The sequence below is a fragment of the Bacillus rossius genome, chromosome 2, assembly GCF_032445375.1.
Source record: "Bacillus rossius redtenbacheri isolate Brsri chromosome 2, Brsri_v3, whole genome shotgun sequence".
Classification (NCBI taxonomy): Eukaryota; Metazoa; Arthropoda; class Insecta; order Phasmatodea; family Bacillidae; genus Bacillus; species Bacillus rossius.
This window is the reverse complement of record NC_086331.1, coordinates 64,119,683-64,138,328: the sequence shown is the minus strand read 5'-3', so window position 1 is coordinate 64,138,328 and position 18,646 is coordinate 64,119,683. Positions and strand designations below refer to the sequence as shown.

The 18,646-nt window shown below is 46.8% G+C and overlaps 1 protein-coding gene across 4 annotated transcripts in view; it reads left to right on the top strand.

Moving 5' to 3' along the window:
* The first annotated feature begins 16,480 nt into the window (after positions 1 to 16,480).
* Positions 16,481 to 18,646, top strand: part of LOC134529332 (ras-related protein Rap1) — a 221,888-nt gene continuing 219,722 nt past the window's right edge. The window contains exon 1 of one of the 4 annotated variants that reach the window (XM_063363287.1): positions 16,481 to 16,753. The gene's annotated coding sequence lies outside the window, so the exon portion shown is untranslated. Of the gene's footprint in view, positions 16,971 to 18,646 lie in introns of all 4 variants that reach the window. The other 3 variants (XM_063363289.1, XM_063363290.1, XM_063363288.1) reach the window with 3 other exon arrangements.

Sequence of the window (18,646 nt, the reverse complement as noted above, 5' to 3'; positions counted from 1 at the left end):
TAAAGCAATATCAAATTATTAATATATATTAATGATTTTAAAATTTCAACACATAGGTAGGTACAACACTTGAACTGAAAACTCATGATCTGAATAAGTTTGCATAGAAAGATTATGTTCAGACTACCCTAACATTGTAACAGCTTATAAATAACCTACCAAATACAGATAGCCAGATATGAATGAATTCGGGTCCAGTTTTGATACTACACCATCATTACTGAATTCTCAAGGGTTCAAACTACCAGTACTAGCTCAATTTGTGGTAGAGCAGGTCACTCAAGACTTCTGGGTAGATCGGTGGATGGTCGCAGGAACTTGTAGATAGGGACGATGCAGCAGAGTTCTAATCCACTACGACTGCCGTAGGCTACGACTCAGTGACTGGATCGGCGACACCAAAATGGTCCTGAAAATGTGATACAAGGAAAGTTCACACCACGAGATGACAGGAATCAGATGTAGAAGTCGCGATGCTGGAAGCACTCGCGAAACGCCTCGTATGTCGTGGTAAGGCGTATACCCTGTATTCTGAGGTAGACAGGGGCGTATTCTCTATGAATGCAATGCATGCAGTGCATGCTCTAAATGAAACTAATATTTTATGGGCATTGTGGCATTGATCACTATCTCGCTTTTTAGTTCTGTAATTGTTTTCTGCTTAAGTTATTCCCTTTTCTTTATAGCTAATCTCGTTTCGTTCACGATTTGTGCGACGTGTGGCAAACAAATGCATTAGCGCTACCTATTGACTACAGCGTGAATGATACTTGTAATAGTTCCTCAGATTGCCGCGGTACGGCGCTGTGTTGTTCTCAACAGCCACTCTCCATATGTGACGTCACTATCAACTCTCGCGAAGACGGGGTCGCATGCATGCACTAGTTGCTTCTGCATTCACTGATCAGTAACACAGCGCGGCCGCGAACGAGTCCATTTAGTGTCTGTTCAGTCGGTTTTTTTTTTAAATTAAATGTTTGGGTTAGAATTATATAACATTCGTAGACACATTTAGTTGTAATTCAACTCTTAATTTTACTATTTTTCCTTTTCACTGCAATCTTAACGCGTGCGGCGTGGGTGCTTGTCGCAGCTTGTGTTAAGCTTATGTGTCACGTGGGAGGTTGCAGGTGCTTGAAGGTGACATTTTATTCAGCATGAACAGGAGTAGATTGTGTGATGGTTAGTGATTTAGTGATAAGTTTACAATTAAGTTTGTTGTAAAATTGTAGTTTTGCAAGATGAATAACTGTAAAAATGACGTCGTAGAGACTATTTTTAATAAACCTTTTCAATCATGTTCATTTGATGAAAAGTTAGAAATCGTTAAAAACGGGCGCCCGACGCCAGCGCTTAGCAATCTAAAAACAGATAACAAAACTAAAAATTTTGTACGGACATTTAATCCTGAGCTTTATAACAAAATTGTGTGGTTATGTGGCAGTGAAACATTAACAAAACTCTTCTGTTGGCCATGTTTGTTGCTTGCAAATGAAAAATCACCCTGGAACAGTAAAGACCGGGGTTATTCAGATCTTAATAATTTGCACACGGCAATTTCAAGGCATGAAAAGTCAGTCTCTCATATACATGCGTGGATATCGCTCGGTACATTCGGCAAAAGTAGGGTTGACTTGCAACTGGATTCACAGAAACGTGCAAGCATTTTAAAACACAATGAAACTGTAAAACAGAATCGGGAAATACTGAAGAGACTGACTGCAGCTACATGCTTTTTAGGGCAACAGGAACTGTCATTTCGAGGACACAGGGAAAACAGTGATTTTAACAATCGAGGCAATTATGTAGAGCTAGTTCATTTGTTGGCTGAGTTTGACGACAAATTGAGAGTCCACTTGTCTACAAGCTCGGTGTTCACTGGATTATCACCAATAATTCAAAATGATTTAATTCAAAGTATCAATGATGTAATGATTTCGGAAATAAAAAATGAGATTAAAGAAGCAACGTTTGTTGCTATTTTGCTTGACGAAACATGTGATGTAACAAATTTTTCACAGCTATCAACAGTGTTAAGATATGTGTACAAGGGGCAAGTATACGAAAGGTTCGTAGGCTTTCATGATGTCAGTGGAGACAGGTCAGCAGAGGCACTAGCAAAACTTGCAATAGACACTCTTGAAGTATTTCAATGTAAGGACAAACTGGTCGCGCAGACATATGATGGTGCGGCGGTCATGGCCGGACATTTGAATGGTGTGCAGGCAAAAGTTAGAGAAGTGATTCCTCATGCTGTATTTGTACATTGTTACGCCCACAAGTTGAATTTGGTGTTATCGCAAGCAGTTTCATGTATAAGTGGATGTAGAGTGTTTTTTGCTAACCTTAGCGGCTTTGTCAGTTTTTTTGTCCATTCCTCAAAAAGAACCAATTTATTAGACACTATAGTGCAGAAGAGATTTCCTAAACTTGCACCGACAAGATGGAGTTATTCAAGTCGCTTAGTTCAGACTGTCGCTGATCATAAAGTAGAACTTGAAGAACTGTACGAGCACATTTTAGAAAATCCGGAAGACTGGGTCACAACTGCTATTAACGAAGCTCGTGGATTTCTTATGATGTTACGGGATTTTCAGTTCAACTTCTTGTTGTGTGTATTTGGAGAGTTATTTTCGTTGACAGATGTTACATTTAACATTGTGCAGTCAAAATACTTGGACATTACATTTTGCAGCAAAGAAGTTGAAGCTCTGAAGGATAAGCTAAACACAAAGAGAAATTGCGGTTTTGATAAATATGGTTGAAAACTGAAACCGTATCTGACTGTGAGCCTGCAAGGAAGAAAAGAAAAGGAAACTGCTCAGAAGCCACTGTAAAGGACGATTTTAGGAGGATGTACCTTGAGATTTTGGACACAGTAATCATGCAGCTGAATATTCGGTTTCAATCGTTGCATGATTTGAAGTTCATTGAAATGTTTGATTCAAAAAAATTCTCAACATTTTCAGATGTTTTCCCCGAGGAGGCATTTCAAAAATTAAGGACACTCTATGGAAAATTTTTTGATATTGTTAGGCTGAAATCTGAATTGAGTGCTATGTTTACATCTAAACATTTTGAGGGAAAGACAGTGCAAGAAATGCACCATTTCCTGTATCAAAATGAACTCCAAAGTGGACTTCCAGAACTCTATAAACTGTGTGTAATGGTTTCAACTATTCCTGCTACATCGTCATCCGTAGAACGTTCGTTTTCTGCACTAAGACGAATAAAATCATTCACAAGAAATGCGCAAGGACAAAGTCGTCTGTCTGCACTCTCCATCATGTTCATAGAAAAAGATCTGTTGGTGCAGATGAAAGCCCGCAACTCGTTTTTCGACGAAGTCACGGAGCAGTTCTGCAGGAAAAACCGCAGAGCCGAGTTCCATTATAAGTAAATACATGGTGAGTGACAATTTGATATCTTTGTTAATTCTTCTCTCTAAGTTTATCACAAAAAATTTAATGTTGTTACTAGTTTTATGTTTAATTATTTTTTCAAAAAACTGCCTAAACAGCACCATTTTGCTCCCTGAAAACCAAAATTTTCCGGGAGAGGGCCCCCGGAGCCCCCTTCTTCCGGGGGGGGGGGGGGGTGTTTGGATGTATTCTATATTGCATGCGTTACCAAATTTGTCAGGATATGCCCCTGGAGGTAGATGAACTCAGAATTCTCCTATCTGAATACTCTGTTAACACTGTAGTATCTGACTATCGTAGCTGACAAGATCTTGTTTCCATTGCGGGCACCAGGTTTCTGGCGAAACATCGCAAGGGAAACGTCTTCTCTCGACCATGGCATCTTAGAATCCTCTCTATTCCTTCCTTTTCAACCTAAACTTCCCAGGATTGTTGTAGCAACCAGCGAGCTCACAACTAGCAGGAAGAATACTAAGCAGTCGTAGTAAAATCCAATGTACTGTAATTAAACCTGTGTTTAACTCATGTAAAGCTTGCAGAAAAAGGAATAGGCGTCCAAAAATAATAAATGAAGACAATAAATTGACGTCCCTCGGCCTATGGTCCCTAAGTCCCTGTTGTGAATTGTCCTGAGACTCACTCTGGTTTGCCTGCGTAGCTCCAGTCGGAGAGAGAGTGGAGTTCAGGCCAACGTGGCCTGGACTGGAAAAATTGGGACCAGGAGGGAAATTTAAATAGGTAGAAGGAATGGTAGATGGTAGCAAGGAGAATATGATGCTGTCCGTTTTCACGATCTCCTTTATTCCGTGAAGAATCCTGTCGCAGCCTGGCCAGCACGACGCAGAACGAGCGTCCTCCCCGCCGCAACCCGGACTCCCGGAAATAAACTCTTTGCAACAAAATGCGACCCGGTGTGACAGTGAATGCAGTCCCATAGCGAATTGTACCGGTTACGAAAGTTCAGCAGTGCTACGTAGCACGTACGCGACCTGTCACGTATGCGGAGATAGTTCTGTGACGAAACGTACTGACTAAGAAAGTTCAGCGGTGCAACGAATTCTGACACAGTGCAACTCAACTGCAGAGGTAGTCCCGTAACGCTTATACTGATGGCAAACACGAAGCCGTGCTACACACGTCCCGAGCGGAGCGGAGCGAGCGCACGTTTGCTCGTCTCCGAGTCTGGCTAGCCACTGCCCTACTCCGCCCATCCGCGCGCTGAGGCTCGCGGGCTGCATAGGAGGGGAGGGGAAATAGGCCGGCGTGGGAGAGGCTCGTCTCGCGGCGAGCCAGGCTGCGGTTACATTAATAACATGGCACTCGAAAGAATCACATAATTATTAAGAAACGACAAGACAAGTAATTGAATGGTAATTGATAAAACGAAAATACAAATGAAGTATTTGTACAATATTTAGGCACACTATTTAAGGCCTGAGAGTTCTGTTACGTTACAAATATATACAATCATGGAGGCTCGTTATCACTTAAAAAATGTACATTTAAAGTATAACTAATTACAAACATAATGGGGTCTACTGACTTGCTAGGGCACACGCGGGTGCATCCCAGATCGTAAACACTACACTTATGCAAGAGAGGACGCTAACGAGGCATAACGGCCTGAAGGAGCCGAGGAGACACTTGGGGTCGACGTCAAAATTATTAAACTGCTGCAATTTCCAAAGAATAAACTGACATCGTACGGACGAAGGCCACCCCAAAGCCCGACCTGCACCCGCCAGTACTCGGCTCCGCTAACGGAAAGCACCCCTAGCCATGGCCCACCTGAGTCAATTGAGCGGACCGCAGCCCAAGGTAGAGAATAGCGGAACATTTTAATTACACATGCAATGCACTCCCCATGCCTACAAAATTCCCCACACAATAATAAATTAATCAGAAACAAACAAAAGCCCCTAACTAATAGAGTGCGACGTAGGAGTGTCCTGGTCACTCACGTGTAGCTTTCTACTAAAACAGCTGTGAGTGCAACCCTTGCGGCCTTCAGCCTAAATTCAGTAGTGAAATGTGTGACGTAACGCAAACCGCCCCAAATTAGCATTATCATTCGCCACTGGAGTAGTTATCAAGAAACAGACAGTCTAGAGCTTGACTCTAATATTCAAACTTATTTTAGACAAACTTATTAAATGTCAATTCTAAAACATATATAGATATTGAGTTAATCATTAAGTTTTATTGTATGAATTTAGAGCCACTTGCTTTTTATTATTAATGTAATTTTTTACGAATAACGGAACTTTAGAAACTCTGGCGCGACAGGGAGCTCACCCCTCCCCTCGCGCCAGGGCCAGACGCCAGTACAGCGCGACTCGCGGACCAGGACGGACGCACATCCCACGGGGAGCCATCATTTCCTTGTGTTAATCGAACGTCCATCTAGTAATTATAGTCACAACCGAAACCCTTTTTTATATACTCCCCGTGTGCGCCCGGTCCTTTTCCGGTGTAGGGCCTATCCCAGCCGCATCAATTTAACACGCCCCACACAAAGCATTACGTGGGGCAGTACAGTATACGGTACGGGCCGTCTCCCACCACTCCAGAACATTAATTAATCGCCCAGTGCACAGGCACAGGCTACATCCAATCGTAGACGTGTTTTTAATTTAGTAGCGAGCCGCGGTCCACCCAGGTGGGCCCGCGGATCGCAATTTACCAATTACGGGATTAGCCGACTCTAATCGAACGCTCTCCCTCAACTGCGACTGGCGTGAGGGCTTAATAAGTAAACACACGTAGAGGCACGCAGGTGTCCCTCTCAGAAAACGTGTGGAGTGTAATCGTGTACGTAAGAGCACTACAGGGTGCCGTTTTGTCAAGTGTAATTGTAATAATAGTGTAACAAAAACTTCTACGTGTTCCGACGCCTCACAGGCAGTCATGTACCGCCGAGTAGACCTCGCGCACAATGTAATGAACCAGTGTAAATCGTGAGCAATAAAACGTCCACCACACACCTCCCGTGTGCGACGTGCGACCCTAGAACAACCAGAACAGTGTATGTAAATTAACCTAAACAACCCAACCTAATCAGGAAACAAATTCCATCACCGCCGACGGTTCTAGCGGGCCACGCTGGGGCAACGAACCCACGACCATCATCGGTTAGACACCGAGCTAACCTGGCGCCCCCCCCCCCCCCCCCGGAACATAAATCTCTAAGAAAGCCAGTCACCCCGCTAGGACTTGCGCCCGACCTCGAACACGAGACTGCGGCGGACGGCAAAACATACTGGCTTGCCTGAGCTATCGCTATTAGTGTGATTGCTGGTACAACTTATAATACAAATGCATATTTTAATATAATAATTAATTTACTGTAGTGGTCTGGTCACTAGTTCCTGACAATGCTGCTGTACTGCCGGCTACTCAGGGTTCGGTAGAGAGGGGGTTCAGGCCGCGTGGCCGAGGAACTTAGTCTCCAGAGATTAAATGAGAACATCTCTAATAAAGTTTGATGGTCCTTTATGCTCAAGACTCCGAACACTTTACATGGGGCTGCCACGTTTCCGCCTGTGGCTATTTCTAGGTGGGTCGAAACCTGGTTCCGCGCACTGTTCTGGTTAAGAAAATTACGGGACGTCCCGCCTGTGATGACTATCACTCCCACGGTAAGGAATATAATTCTTATGACCCGCGCGTGATAGGATGTCTGTCTGACTGTACTCCGCACTGGCCAGAAAGAAATGAAAAAACACAGAATCTATGACTGCGAATGACCAGTTTGAAAAAATGAATCGCGACTCACCCGAATTGAAAGCAGAACACGCGTGTGCGAATAATAAAAGGAAAACTCGCGACCGTAACTGCAAATCAACAAGCTCGACTGCAAAGTTGAGAAAATGTCTCCGCACGACAAAAGTCTAGAACCTGTGCTAATACCGCGCCCGCTTGTCTCACCGTCCCGGAGCGGCGTCACCAAGACGTCGTTCGCCTCTCGTGCCGGGTCCACGACTGCCCTCCCACTCCCCTATCGCGCCTGAGCGCCCGCGTCTCCCCCTTTCTCCGCGAGCCCGCGGAACACGCTGATTGGTCACAGGTGGAAGCCGCGGCCTTGGCGCCCGGTGAACAATTAAAACTTACAAAATACAAAACCCTTCAATACAAAATTAATTTAAATAAAATATAAGCAAAAATATGTACAAAACCGTAAAACAAAAATATATTTACAATAAATAATATGTCAAATCCTGTAAAGAAAACAAATGTCGCATGTCACCGTCACTTGCGTCGCACAACACACTCAAGAGATGGCGCTGGCGAGGCATAACGGCCTGAAGGAGCCGGGGAGACACCTGGGTCGACGTCAAATGCCCCCCCTCCGACGAGGTCGTTATGTCCGTCAACGCCTCTCATTTATGCACGAGTTTTCATAGCCGCGCACTGCGTAGCACTGGGTGTGGTGGTGGGTGTGACGTCTGGTGCCGTGGGTCGTGAATTACATACCCCCTTAGTGACAAAATAAGGCAATAGGTTCATGACACTATCTCGGGGCTTCGATGGCGCGACAAGACTGACTGTGCCCATCTGTGAGCATACAAAGTCTCGCAAGTACCCAGGTGCCCGTCGTGTCCTAGTGGGATGTGTCAGTTGGATGGGTGACGTGTCAGAGGATGTGTCGGGTGAAGGTGGGGCAGAAACATCCCCCACGAACAGTTCCGCCTCCTCATCCGATGACGTCTCCGCCTCCGTCATGTCCGCAGGCCCGTCTGAACGTGACTCGTCCGTCGGCAGGGGCAGCGAACCCTTTCCGTCATCTTGCTCCTCATCATCGTCTGTCTCAGGCTTCGTAATACGGACCGAAAAGTAAGAGTCAGTAAGACTGAAGTCTAATGGCCACAGGGGCTCCCCAAGCCTCTGGGGCTCCTGGTGTCTCCTGGCCAGACTCTCGAACCATACTACCGTCCTCGTTGTGACCTGAGGGCTGTCGTCCGTCAGCGTCTGTTCGTCTGTCGGGGGCTCCTGCGTCTGCCCTTCGTCCGGCTCTTCAATCAGCCCAGGAAGAGTCACGTCTGTCTGGCTGTCCTCCGTTGACCACTCGGACACCTCGATGGCCGTGTCCACCTGCCTCCCCCACTCACCAAGTCCTGTCTGCTCCACCGCCTGCGGCTGGTCATGCCTCCCCTCACCATTCTGTCTCGTGTCTTGTCCTTCCACCAGGTTATTCGCCGCTCTTCTCGTCTGTCGTCAGTGTCCCGTTCGTCCCGTGGCCCGTGAGGAACGCCCCTCGCGCGGCCGGTGTCATGTGTTGCATCCCCTCGCGTTGTCTGATGGGGACCCGTCCTGTCCTCCCTGTCTTCGTCGTTAACTCGTCTCAAGTCGTCCCGGTGTATTTTTGATGGCCGTCCACTAGGTGTGTGGATGTAGTAGGATGTCTCGCCTGCACGACGTAACACCACACGGGGCCCGTCCCACTTCGGGGCCAGCCCCGCGCTGAACTTGTTGGCGCCCGATGACAGATGGTGCTGTCGAACGTATACTAGGTCGCCTGGCTCAAGAGGTTTGGGAGGGCGAGTTGTCAGTGGAGTGTTATGCTGCAGGTATTGCTCCTGTCGCTGATGTGCCTGCTCTCTCATTTCAGAGAGTTCGACACGGGGGTTCTCCCCCCATCCCCCCTCTGTTGCCACCGCAGCCACGCGGCACTCTCCCGGGAGGGTCAACTTTTGTCCCTGCACCAGCTCCGCGGGGGAGTAGCCGGTGACGGCGCTCGTCCACCGCCGCAGGCAATACAACAGATTAGGAATGTGGACGTCCCATTTTGAATGGTCCTCTCCCAACCGGAGGCGGAGCTGAGCCTTGATCTCCTGGTTCCGCCTCTCGGTTGGGTTGGCGCGTGGGTGGTAAGTGGGGGTCGTATGATGTTCGACGCCCCACCTCCGGCAAGCCGTCTTCCACCTGGCTTCCTTGAACTGCCCGCCATTGTCACTCAGTAGCACTGCTGGGTAACCGAAGCACGGGAACACCTCCCCCTCCAACAATGCCACCACAGTTCCTGAACGTACATTGGACACTGGATACGCCTCAACCCACCTTGTGAACAGATCTGTTACTACGACCAAGAACCGCTTCCCTTTTTTGCTACGTGGATATGGCCCCATTTTGTCTAATGCCACGGTGTGGAAAGGCTGCTGGGGCCGACGGGGCCGTTGCTGCTCCTCTCCGTCTGATCTCCGCACCTTCCTATTCTGACAGAGTGGACAAAGGCGGACATACTCCCGGACGTCCCTCGTGATGCCTGGCCAACAGAAAGTCTCCCTCGTGGCTCTCAACGTTTGCTCCGCTCCTGGGTGTCCTGCAAGAGAATGGTCATGGAAGAAGGACATGACTGCCATCCGCGCCCCCTCCGACACGTAAATACTCCAGGACTCCATGTCCCATGGGACTTGGACCTGCAGTGTTTCCCCTCTGCAGCGCCTGAAAGGTAGGTCTCCCAAACTGCACTCCTCCATCTGCGCCACGGTCGCCGCGTCTCCCAGTTGCGCCTGCTGCACTGCCTGTACCAAGTCTGAGAGTGTATTCACATAGCCCAAGTCAGTGTTAGGGGCGGCCTGCATGGTCAGATAAAGGGCCGCGGGTGACGGCCCCTCTGTCGTGGATGAGACATCCCCCTGGGGTGGCACCAAGTCATCCCAGCTGCCCTCGTCCTCGAACACCACGGCTGGATCAGGATGCCTAGACAACTCGTCTGCCAATTGATTTGTCTTCCCTGGCACATGTTCGACCTGAAAATTGAAGTTTTGAAGCATCATGGCCCAACATGTGAATTTAGACTTCCTCCCTTGCATCGAGTTCAACCATTTCAGGCATTGATTGTCCGTACGAAGCACAAACGATCTCCCCTCTAAGTGGTGATGGTACCTGCCTACCACCCACACCACAGCCAGACACTCTTGTTCGTTGACATCATACTTGCGAGCATCAGGCCCGAACTTAGCGCTTGCATACTTCAGGACCCGCCGCTCGCCCTCGGGCCCAAGCTGGTAGAGCACGGCCCCCATGCCCACCTGGCTAGCGTCTGTCTGGAGGTACAGGGTCTCCTCCGGCCTCAGCCTGGCCAGTGTATGACACTCACGAAACAGGGCCTTGACAGCAGTCAGCGCCTGGTCCGCAGCTCAGTCCAACGGTACTTAGTTTTGGGGGACAAGAGATCAGTCAGCGGTGCAGTTACTGTGGAAAAATTTGGAATAAATGTCCTGAGCCAATTTAAGAGCCCCATCAATCGCTGGAGCTGCTTCCTCGTCCGGGGTACTGGCTTGGCCTCGATGAGATCTAGGTGCTCGGGGAAGGGGCGGCACCCATCCCCATCAACGATGTGGCCGAGGAACTGAATTTCCTCCTCCCCGATGTGGCATTTCTTTGGCGCGCAGGTCAGACCATGTCTGGCCAGCCGCTCGAGAACCATGGCGAGGTGTTGCGCATGGTCCTCCCACGTGTCCGACCAGATGATGACATCGTCCAAGTAGGCAGTCACAAACTTTCCCACATACCCGTCAAGGACTCTGACCATCATTGTCTGGAACGTCGCGGGGGCATCCATCAGCCCGAACGGCATGGCGCAGAACTGAAATCTGCGGCCATCGGGGGCGGTGAAGGCAGTCTTTGGTCGATCCTCCAGGCGCACCGGCACCTGCCAGTACCCGGACTACAGATCTAAGGAGGAGAAAATCTTGTCCTTGCCCAGGCCGGCCAAAACGTCTGTGATGTTTATCAAGGGTAGTGGGGCGGGAATTGTGACCGAGTTCACCGGTTTAAAGTTCACACAAAACCTCAGGGTCCCGTATTTTTCTTTGCCAACACTACCCGACTGTTGTAGGGTGAGTCACTGGGTTCAATTACCCCGTTTCTAAACATTTCACTAATCCGTTCCTCAATTACCTGCCGTGCCCCGTGCTCAGTGTCATGTGGCTTCACGAAGATGGGCATGTGGGGCCTGGTGGGTATGGTGTGTTCGGCATAGGTGGTGCGGCGCAGCATATCCGTTGCCACAACCCTTTCGTGGTTGCTGCCCGAGCACGTCCTCAAACAGCGACACAAACTCTGGAGGCACGCTATTGCGAATGTCCCCTAGACTAATGGGCGGGGAGGACTGGGGTGCAGCTCGAAAGCCGATTCGGTACAGAGTACGCCTGCCCTACCGACCCACATGCACCTTACCTTCGCTGACGTCTATTGCCGCGTCTTCCTGTATCAACCAAGGTAGCCGAGTATCAGGTCCTCTCTCAGTCCCGGAATCACCAAGGCTGTAGTCTGACTCGATTTATCACGAACACCGATGATTACCTTGGCGCACCCAGACGTGGGTGCGCAAACTCCCTGCGTTGCCAGCTGGACGTTCCCCTCGTACGGCTCCACGTCCCCCTCCGGCACCAGGTGAGCGGCAACAAAGGCCTGGCTAGCCGCCGTGTCCACCAGGTCGAACAGGGCGCCCGTTCAAGTGGACTGGCACCCGGAGGAGCTCGGCTGCGCGGCCCCGCGTCTTCCAGGAACAGCCGGGACGTCCGGTTGACTGGGCTGCTCGTCGGCGACATCAGCTGATCCGGCGTTGATGGCTGGTGCCCTCGGTGTGCTGGTAGCTCTGGGTGTGATGATCGGCGTCGTCTCCTCGGAGACTCTCGTGGTGGTGTCCAGGTCCTCCCTCTGCGATTCCTCATGCTGATTGGTCCGTGTCAGCGTAGTCCTGTCCCGCTGCTTCCGCCCGTCTGGTTGTGCTGAGTTGTCCGGGCACTCTGGTGTCGATGTGACAGTTGTCCGGGGCCTAACTGTCCGCGCACCTCTTCCCCGCACTTCTGTACTGCCCTCCCGCTGTTCGCATTCCCCGCACCGCCGTGCTGGTGTTCCCTGTGGTGACTCACGTGACTCAGTCAAGCTGAAACTCCGAGAACAGTGGTTGAGTGTATCACTGTTCCCTACTGGAAGTTTCCCGGCTGGCGTCCCTCGTCTGCCATTTTCTTCCACACACGGTTTCTGGTCGGGCATTCTACGTGCCAATGATACTCTTCCGCGGCACAGTACAGGCACCTAGGTGGTCGGCCACCAGTCGTGCACCTGTCGACGCGGCGCTCCTCCTGACGTGTCGCCGGGTCGTGTCTAGCCACCGATCTTTCTTGTGATTGACGCGGAGGGGGTGGGGCCACGTAAAGCGCTCTTCACAATAGCGCGGTGTGGCGCGATCTGGCGACGCGATGAAGCGATAGCTCGCGATCTAACGCGAAGTCGCTGGCTGTACACTTCACAATGGCGCGATGCGGCGCGATACGACTGGCGAAAAAAAAAAGTTGAAACAGCCTGCTATCTGCCGGCGACATCTGATAACATATAAGTAAATATAAACAAACTATGTGGATGTATTTTAAAATTTTCTCTTTTTTGTCTGGCATTGCATATGCAAGTGTACTGTAACTAAGCATCGGTGAAAAGAGACATGAATAGAAATCACCATGCAGTAAATGTTCTCAGGCGGAGAGTGTTGTTGTGTTTATTATTACTTAATAATAATAATAACAGAAGATGGCACACAAGGCCCACAAATGCAAATAGATTGGGTCAATGGGACTACCATAATCTTATCTCAGAAATGCGATTAGGAGACAGTGACAATTATTTCGTATTCATGAGGATGTCTCCTAATGAATTTGATGCGTTGCTGCATATTGTTGGTCCAATGTTACAAAAAAATTCTCACCGCCTACCATTGAGCCCAGCAGAAAGACTGTCGATGACACCATTGAATGTGTGTGTGTGTATATATATATATACACACATACACACACACACGTTATATATATTCAATGATGACACTAAAGTATAACATGCTAACTTGCGTGTCTAGTGCAGATATTGTGATTTTGTAAGTACAGACACTTCTTGTAATTGTTTTGAATTTGGCTGATTTTTTTTGTAAGGTACCTTGCATCAGGAAATTATTTTACATCAATATCACTTTCCAGATACCTATTGCCTTCTATTTCAATCGTTTGTTTACTAACAATTGATATTCTTATAATTCTCCGAACTATTGCTTGCGATTGGCTAATTACTCTTATGTCATCAGCGATGTTGCCTGGTGCAGCAAGGCAGTCTTGTCGCTTGTGCTCACGTCGCGAGCTATCGCTCGCCGCGAGCGATGTTAACTCTGATTGGTTGGTATCGAATGATGTCACATCGCTACGCGTCGCATCGCGCCGCGCCGCGCTATTCTGAAGAGGCCTTAAGGGACAACTGCCCAAGTCTCTTCCCGATTCTCCTGTTCCGCGGCACCGGATCTCTGCGCATAGTCTTTCGCAGCATTCGCGCACCTAATTGCCTGTAAGTCCCCTTCGACACTGCGCGCGAGCTCCACAAACACTCACAAATCTAGTCCAATAGCACTGCGCAAAAACGGCCTCAAAGTTGGATGCAACTGTTCGCAGATCATTGGCAACATTGCACTCAATGGTCCATTTGTGCCTAAACGTCGGTACAGGCACACTTTCCTATGAATAAATGCCTCCGCACTTTCCCCTTCCGCCTGCAGCATACAGTAAAGCTGTCGTTCACAACTGGAGCGCGCTATTGGTCCGTCGTAACGTCTCAACAATGTACGTTCGAACTCCTCCCACTCCGCGAGAAAATGTCCGACCTCCGCCCACCATGCCTGTGCGTTTCCTCTTAACTGTTCACTCACTCTCGACACCCATCTGTCCCGCGATAATTCCTTCAATCTGTCCTTGCATGTTTGAAGAAAAGTCCGCGGATCCTCATATGCCTCCTCTGAAAAACTCGGTAACAGTTCCGGCACCTCCACTACACGCATGACTACCGGTAATTGTCCGTGCCCGCATTGCCCGCACTCAGTCACTTGTCCGCCTGCTCCGCGCCGCACTTCCCCCTGGCTAGCTGCATCTGACTCTGCCGGTTGCTGTCCGCGACTGTTTTCCGCACTGTCTTTGTCCGTGTTTCCGTGTTGCACTGTCATTTTTTCCGACTTCATCGTGCTACCCAAAGGGGCATGAGCAAGTTACCGCGCCGATAAGTCCTGTTCGCGGTAATCAGCACCACTCACATTGCTCGTAGTTATCTGCCATTATCCGTTACTCATCTTCCCAGCGTATTCAATCTCCACCTTATCTCGTATCTTCCCGCGACTTTATCTCCCCCAGGTCGGCGATCTCTTCCCGTCGCGAGATACCTGATCTGCGCGGCCAGCGATAAGCTGCGCTGCTCTGCCGCGCGAAATACGATGCCGGCGTGAGATGCCCCGCGTTATCTCGCTCCCGCGCCGCTGTGTCGCGCCCGTTTCCTCTGCAGCTGCTCCCACGTCTCACGACTGTCTCCGCGTCTCGTCTCGCCCCGCACACAATGTCCGAAAAACTATGTCCAATGTCCCGCGCACTACGACTTTTGCCACTGTTCAATGTTCCGCATGCGTAGTCTTTTAACATAGACAAAGTTCGAAAACGTATTTTGGCTAGGCCACACTAGTTAGGGAGCCACATGTTGTTGTCTGGTTGACTAGTTCCTGACAATGCTGCTGTACTACCGGCTACTCAGGGTTCGGTAGAGAGGGGTTCAGGCCGCGTGGCCGAGGAACTTAGTCTCCAGAGATTAAATGAGAACAACTCTAATAAAGTTTGATGGTCCTTTATGCTCAAGACTCCGAACACTTTACATGGGGCTGCCACGTTTCCGCCTGTGACTATTTCTAGGTGGGTCGAAACCCGGTTCCGCGCACTGTTCTGGTTAAGAAAATTACGGGACGTCCCGCCCGTGATGACTATCACTCCCACGGTAAGGAATATAATTCTTATGACCCGCGCGTGATAGGATGTCTGTCTGACTGTACTCCGCACTGGCCAGAAAAAAAAAGAAAAAACACAGAACCTATGACTGCGAATGACCAGTTTGAAAAAATGAATCGCGACTCGCCCGAATTGAAAGCAGAACATGCGTGTGCGAATAATAAAAGGAAAACTCGCGATCGTAACTGCAAATCAACAAGCTCGACTGCAAAGTTGAGAAAACGTCTCAGCACGGCAAAAGTCTAGAACCTGTGCTAATACCGCGGCCGCTTGTCTCACCGTCCCGGAGCGGCGTCACCAAGACATCCGTCGCCTCTCGTGCCGGGTCCACGACTGCCCTCCCACTCCCCTATCGCGCCTGAGCGCCCGCGTCTCCCCCCTTCTCCGCGAGCCCGCGGAACACGCTGATTGGTCACAGGCGGAAGCCGCGGCCTTGGCGCCCGGTGAACAATTAAAACTTACAAAATACAAAACCCTTCAATACAAAATTAATTTAAATAAAATATAAGCAAAAATATGTACAAAACCGTAAAACAAAAATATATTTACAATAAATAATATGTCAAATCCTGTAAAGAAAACAAATGTCGCACGTCACCGTCACTTGCGTCGCACAACACACTCAAGAGATGGCGCTGGCGAGGCATAACGGCCTGAAGGAGCTGGGGAGACACCTGGGTCGACGTCATTACATTAAACATGAGATAATGAAATCAACTTGTAAACGGGTGACTGTTTACAATGCATGCAATTGGCCAAAGTTACTACCATAGATAACTGCTTAGAGTTTAAAATTTGGCACAGACTAAAAAGGGTTATTTTTTAGATCCATTGAAAGTGAATCATAATTGGTACAGTTACTAATGCTAAAACTTCTTGTAAATAGCTCCATTTCCCTACGTGATATTTTCACCACAGTTTTATGTAACTTTTGGTAAATGTTAAAAAAAAAAAAAGTTTGAAAATAACAATTTGTACATATGTTTTAAAAACAACGCAGAAGTATTTTCCAATTTGTGGAATAAATAGTATAAAAATAAACCATTTTCTGAGAGGAAATAAATTTCATTCAATATATAAATTTAAAAAGTTCTAAAATAATGGTAGTGAATAATGCCTTTCAAAATAGATACTCTTTCATTCCCCCCCCCCCCCCAAAAAAAAAAACGGAAACCAATTTTTGATTTACGTGAAAGGGAATGTAATAATTACTAAAATGCTTTTTAAAGCTAGTACCTTTTTTATAGATACATGGCCTTGTAATTTTTTCAAAACATATTTTTTATATTTTTTTTTTCGCATTTAACATAATCGCTTTCTTCTTACAACCTCAATTTATGTTTAATAACATTTTGTGCATATGCTTTATTTTTATAATAAGGGAACGACCCACACGGAGTTTTATATCAGTTCTTTCGTGTTCTGAAACATACCGGATGTATGTGGGTTTGGCATTTGTGAGCGCATGCGGTGTTGGATGTGAAGAAGCCATCGCCCATTGATAACGGTAGTTTGTTCATATTGTGGGTAAGTGTTGAAAATTTGCAGAATGTAGCATAATTATAGTCAAACGCGTCCTCATTTGTGTTTGAGCTCCAGGAAGGTGACTTGCGAATGTCGAAGTTGATCTCAACGCCATGTCAAAACCTTTGACGCTGTAATAGTTTATCAAACGTGGAGTGTTCCAAGCATTAATTGGTCTTTGTAACATCGTATATGGGATGTAAATGACCCAGGTTTCAAGGTATTTCCTTTTTAGACATTGTAGGCTGTTATTATAGATAATATTGAATAAACTGCGTTTTGTTTATTTAATTTTACAGATTTATTTATAAATAAGTTGTGCACTGTTAAAGCATATAGCCTAGGCCTACTTAACAGTAAGGGGGAGGGAAATGAACCGTCTGGCTTGCTTACGCCTTATAGGAACGAAATTTTATTAAACAAGTGTAGTCTAGTTACTGTAGAATGATAATTTACGTGTGTGTACATAATGCGAGTGTAATAACGTAAAATATTCAACTTGGTTGTTAAAGCGTAATTTTTGTAATTTGGGTAGTACAAGCTGTAGGAAAGTTTTTGACACGCAGAAATACTTTTCCTGAGGGTGCACCCTTTTTGTTATAAATTTTTTTTGATAGCCCCACTTAACCCAACTGACGTTTCACTGGGTAATAATCTGCATTATGTGTTAAAACCTAACCTCGGACAAACACATTAAAGAAATCAACCATTAACACTGCAGAGTATAAAGAAACATTAAATAACGAGCCTTTTAATGATTTAACGAGTTGTAACATTGAAATACAGCCAATGTTTTGAGCATGACATACCTTCATTTTTACTATAAGGAAATAATTTTCAGTTAATTGAACTATGTAATAACATATGCCAATCATCTTATTTTCTGTGAACTGATGTCAATTTTCATGGTACTTAATGATCATCTAAATGTGTAAAAATGAATATTCTAGTACATAATACCATACCATTTTTCCTGATGTCACCAGGATGGCATTGCTTATGTCATTACCACCCCTACTATCTTTTGAGACAGGTGCGGGAATATGGGCGTTTTGGGCGAGGATCATTTTATTCCTTATTTTCCGTTTGACATTTTCTTTAAATTTTTTTGTTATTAACTAGAATTTAAACCCCTCCCCCGGTTCCAATCTATATTATCCTCTCCTGGTTTCAATCTATATTATGGTACCAATAACACATTTCCTTGAGATTGAAGATTTTTTTACCAACTTAATATCTGCATTGCCATTTTGATCATATACTTAACATTTGTTACATAATTAAATACTCATATCACAAAATAACGTAGACTGGGTGGGACTCTACTTCATGATACCCAAAAAATGTTTCTTTTTTTACCAATTTAACGATTTAAGTACCTCCCACAAACTTTGAAATCAATCAATCATCACTATCCTCTCCTACATTGTTACCAATACATGAACAACAACACCGACACTGATACCAACTTATAAAAACCTCTGAATTATTTTCTCTCATTTGTCTACTTCTATGATGTCATTCACTTCCCCATATCTTCTTTCCCCCCCCCCCCCCCCCTCTTCCTTGTATTAAGCTTCCTCAATTGCTGGTATTGCTTTCTAGAATTAACCTGTAAAAACAAACACAGGCAAAATATTACTGTCTTTTCCACAGTGATTACAATTTCTTTCAACACCATAGTTATTAAACTTCATGTTCAATTTAACAAAAATAATATCCTTACTCGAACATGCTAATGGAAAATAATTCTGTCAGGTAATGACATAATAGTTATTGCAGTGCCCTTTTACAGAAGTAAAAAAAAAATTTTCATTGGTAGTTTTTCAGATACATGCTTCTTTATAATTACCTGACAAAATCAACAGCTCTTTTAAATGCTTTTTTTTTTCCTTT